Raw genomic sequence first — 5,665 nt, forward strand, 5'->3', positions numbered from 1 at the left:
AACGGAAAATAACTTTGGTGAAATTGGCATCTCCACCAATTTCATTTATCATCTTCCTCCATTAGGGAAGGGTTATTGACATAATTTCCACCAAAGTGTTTAGGATCAACGGAAAATAACTTTGGTGAAATTCGCATCTCCACCAATTTCATTTATCATCTTCTTCCTCCATTAGGGAAGGGTTATTGACATAATTTCCACCAAAGTGTTTAGGATCAACGGAAAATAACTTTGGTGAAATTCGCATCTCCACCAATTTCATTTATCATCTTCTTCCTCCATTAGGGAAGGGTTATTGACATAATTTCCACCAAAGTGTTTAGGATCAACGGAAAATAACTTTGGTGAAATTCGCATCTCCACCAATTTCATTTATCATCTTCTTCCTCCATTAGGGAAGGGTTATTGACATAATTTCCACCAAAGTGTTTAGGATCAACGGAAAATAACTTTGGTGAAATTCGCATCTCCACCAATTTCATTTATCATCTTCTTCCTCCATTAGGGAAGGGTTATTGACATAATTTCCACCAAAGTGTTTAGGATCAACGGAAAATAACTTTGGTGAAATTCGCATCTCCACCAATTTCATTTATCATCTTCTTCCTCCATTAGGGAAGGGTTATTGACATAATTTCCACCAAAGTGTTTAGGATCAACGGAAAATAACTTTGGTGAAATTCGCATCTCCACCAATTTCATTTATCATCTTCTTCCTCCATTAGGGAAGGGTTATTGACATAATTTCCACCAAAGTGTTTAGGATCAACGGAAAATAACTTTGGTGAAATTCGCATCTCCACCAATTTCATTTATCATCTTCTTCCTCCATTAGGGAAGGGTTATTGACATAATTTCCACCAAAGTGTTTAGGATCAACGGAAAATAACTTTGGTGAAATTCGCATCTCCACCAATTTCATTTATCATCTTCTTCCTCCATTAGGGAAGGGTTATTGACATAATTTCCACCAAAGTGTTTAGGATCAACGGAAAATAACTTTGGTGAAATTCGCATCTCCACCAATTTCATTTAACATCTTCTTCCTCCATTAGGGAAGGGTTATTGACATAATTTCCACCAAAGTGTTTATGATCAACAGAAAATAACTTTGGTGAAATTTGCATCTCCACCAATTTCATTTATCATCTTCTTCCTCCATTAGGGAAGGGTTATTGACATAATTTCCACCAAAGTGTTTATGATCAACAGAAAATAACTTTGGTGAAATTTGCATCTCCACCAATTTCATTTATCATCTTCTTCCTCCATTAGGGAAGGGTTAATAAAATCAATTAGCCATAAATGTAGGTAGAATATCTAGTAAGCATGACATTACAGTGTCATGTGAGGTGGTTTTCTAAGTGTCTCATTTGGTATTTATATTTTTTAGGCAAAATTTAGGTTATTCGTCAGTGTTCTCAAACAAAGTACTCATAGGTGTCAGGTTTTATTTAATCTAGATTCTAAATGTAGGTCAATTTTCAAGTTTTGTCATTGAAATTGAGAAAACAATAATAGACTTGCAGTAGCAAAATACCTGTTTGCAAAGATAAGATGTCTGGAATTTTGCACTTGGTTTTCTAGTAAGATAAGTTACTCATTTTGGGGAGTAAGACCAAAAAGGTAGGTACATGTAAGTAACGACTTGCATTTTCGTATCCCGGACATAGGAGTGAGCTTTTATTATTACGAGAGAGTACGGATTGTTATTTTTGTGTCTAAGAAAATATAGATCTTTTGAAATTAATGTTCATAAAAGAAGAAGGATCAGCTGTCTGCTCAAAATCTTCATCGGATGGTAAGGGGATCAAGAATCAGGAAAGATTCGAAAAGATCATCTGATTATGTGGTATTGTTGAGATTTTTTTACATTTTACAGTTGATTTTGTCTGGTACTGTATGATTTCAGACAAAAGATAAGATGCACATTGCGCAAAGATGATCAGAATCTTTTGTTTCCGACATGTCTGTTCAGTGTTTCAGCTTCATAGGGTGGTTGCTAGAGGTCGTGCAGGGCTTCTTAGTAAGGACCATCGTGTTATTAAGGATGACAAAGGTTAAAAAAAAACAATGCCTCTTTGCCCTTGTAGTGAATTTTGTGTTTTCTTAAAGCTATGTCCTTACGCATTCGAGAAAACTTTTTAGATAAATAATGCCACTACAAACTAAGGTTACAACTAAATCTCATTCGACGAAGTTTTTCTATTTGTAAAGAAAACGATTCTTAGCCAGTTGACATTTAGTATCAATGGTTCGATATTATAGCAATCACTGACAGGTAAAATAAAGAGCAATCCATTCTTCAACAAATAGGTTGAAAAGTTGAGCTGTACTTAAAGCTTTTTCAGTTTGTCATAGTCAAAGTTCTAACAGTTTAACACCTCAGAACAATGAAACTATGAACATTGAACAATAAAAGTACCAAGGCAGTAAAACAGAAACATGACACACAGGGAAATGAGAACAGTGTTCACTCGGCTACAAAAACCTGGATCTTAAAAAGGAAACATCAAAAGATAATAAATTATGATTTTGATTTTGGTCTTGCATCATAAATTACACCAGAATACAATATGAGCTCTAAAATGCTGTTGTGTACCTGAAGAAAAAAGTCAAGGAAGTATTAAAATCTTAAAGATTTCTTGTTCCATAATTGAAAAAAAAATCTCCAAGCAAAAGAAAATAATAAAAATACACATCATATTCTTAAAGCTGGTTTTTTTTAGGGACTCTCCTTTTTTCTGATTTAGAATACGAAGAAAAAGGTGAATTTAAATGACCTGTTGCATAAATTTATTGCAAAGTTAATATACAGTGTGTGAGTGCACTTTGATGCTTTAGCTTTAGACTTTTAGAGGCATTTTCAATGCAATGTTGTTATTTGTGGTGTACATTTTCAGACCTTTCAAAACAGACTTAAGTACATCCATATTTATGAACAAAATACTGCCTCCCAAGTATCACTTAAGCATCAATTCCGAATATCTCATTTGCCAAATTTGACTTCCGTCTGACTTGATAGTGAGAATGTTTGTTCATAAATATAAGTGTTTGTGATCCAACTCCAATAGTTAAAACAAATTGAATAATCTGAATACATCAACATAAAATTGTCAAGCTTCATTTACATATGACAAAGCGACAGCGATCCAGATCCACAGAAAGCATGGGTTGGGACATTTTTTTTCTTCATGTTAAGGGTATGTACATTTATATTTCAGTTCTGATTCATATTTTGTTCCTTTTTAAAAAACCGGAACTACAAGCATGTTCATCCGGTAGGACAAGCTGTAGAGGATTCCTTGAGGGTGCGACATTGGCCCCCCTTCATTCTAGGGGATATTTCATTAGAAGCAGGTGTGAGCAAGAAAAATCAGAGAATATAGGGGGAGGCCTCACATCTGAAAGATTTCTCCGAGTCTTTGTGCTCGAAAAGAAGATGTGAAATGCTGCAATCTTCAATCGAACCGAGGTGATTTCGACGGTAGGTGATGAAGAAATACCTGGGTACTACGTAGGTATGCTGAAGTCTCCACAGAATATGTCAGAAAATCAAATTATTTATTTTGAAATGATCATACTGTAAGTAAAACATGGTATCTTAAGGCTAAAAAATTGAGAAATCACATTGAATCGGAGAAGCCATTTATTTGGAGTAGTCTATTTTCTATGAAAACCATTTCCATAGTAATACTCGTGTGAATTAAGTTTCAAAACTCAGGATAATTCACATTCATCATACTCATAATAGGTATTAATTTGATAAAATCTGAAATTAATGAAAATAAATAAACTCTTCAGTATTTTAAATTAAATCAAAGAATTCTTTGAATATGATTGACATTTGTAATGAAAACGGATTAAAATTAAAAAACATACGAGTAACAATATAGAGAAATCGCAAATTATGACAATTATTGTGATATTGTCACATCTTTAGAGGTAGAAATATAAAATTAACCAATAAAACCTTTCCACAGAGAAGAATTAACGATACAATATCGTAGATTACAAGCTACATATGACAGTTTTCTAATGCGTTGTTCATCAAGAGGTTATGAGAAAAATCCTTCACAACAAGGGTTGAAGAAAGACATTTTTAATGAAAATCCTGCAAACCTTGATAACAGGTTATTGCCACCAAATACAATATGTATGGTGGATTTCACCAATGAATTGATGAGAGAATTTTGAATGATCCAAAAAGGAGTTTTGAATGATTCAAACAGGAGTTTTTAAAAACTCCTCCTTATTGGATCATCAAAAATTCTTTTTGATCATTGAAAATTCTCCCATTAGTGAAATCTCTCATTAGGACATTGGTGAAATCCTCTATATAATATGATAATATGCTATATCGCAGTGTGATTTCTCAATATCGCTATATCGCAGTTTTATAACTAAGAAAGAATTGTGCTTCACCCTGCAAACACTTGGAAAATATTTTCCATCGAGGCAGCCCTAATTTAAAAGTGGAATGAAGACCATGAGGTCTTCGAAGTACAAGGTCACAGCGTTAACATTTCCAATGCCTTTATTTTGATCAGTCGAATTTTTGAATATGGGATTTCTCAAGAGAAATTGGGACAGAAAACATTGTCCAATAATTGCAAGAAACTGGACAAGAAACATCGTGCCTAAGCCACGGACCTTCGCAAAGAAATTTCCACACTTTGTGATAAATTTCCGACGGAAATTATTCTGATCCAAAGGATACTTGAACGGTTGAACGTAATTAAATCAAAAGTGAATCCCTCCATTGGAAATCGGTAACGAATTTCTATTATATTCCTTCTTTATTAAAACCGTGAAAATAATACCCCCGAATCAAAGGTAGGTTTCGAAAATTGCAACAATTTTTTTCTCCCTAGACACATCTTTATGTAATATCATCTTGTCTTATATTTTCACTTCAATATCCTATTGAAGTTTTGCTACCTGAATTTTCTTTTTCTGACCGATTTCGTCGATAGATTCAATATAGGACAATGGGGATTAAAGCTGGAAAAAGATTTTCGGAAAAATAATATTTTTATCAAGTGAAAATTTTACAATATGTTTTTCTTACTTCCTCCTTTCTGAAAGGGACATGATTTTTTTTTTTTTTTTTTTTTTTTTTTTAAAAAATGTTTTTAAAAACTCCTCCTTATTGGATCATTAAAAATTCTTTTTGATCATTGAAAATTCTCTTATTAGTGAAATCTCTCATTAAGACATTGGTGAAATCCTCTATGTAATATGCTATATCGCAGTTTTATAACTAAGAAAGAATTGTGCTTCACCCTGCAAACACTTGGAAAATATTTTCCATCGAGGCAGCCCTAATTTCATCAACATAAACAGTTTAAAGACTACACTCTGGTTATGCCCCCTTCTTTTCAGTAATGCTTTCTGCATATGATTGCAATATTGTGTTTCATTTTGTCAAGATCATCCCCACTTCAATTCAGTTACTTGCGAAAATTTCTCCCTTCAACTTGTTTCTTACCTGTTTTCTTCCATTGTTCCATCAGCAGGTTTCAACCTGTCTTGGTAAATACTTGCGAAAATTTCTCCCTTCAACTTGTTTCTTACCTGTTTTCTTCCATTGTTCCATCAGCAGGTTTCAACCTGTCTTGGTAAATATCTGCGAAGATTCTCAACTCTTGAGTTGTGTAACTTT

This window comes from Diaphorina citri, unplaced genomic scaffold (assembly GCF_000475195.1).
Source record: "Diaphorina citri unplaced genomic scaffold, Diaci psyllid genome assembly version 1.1 scaffold48, whole genome shotgun sequence".
Lineage (NCBI taxonomy): Eukaryota > Metazoa > Arthropoda > Insecta > Hemiptera > Psyllidae > Diaphorina > Diaphorina citri.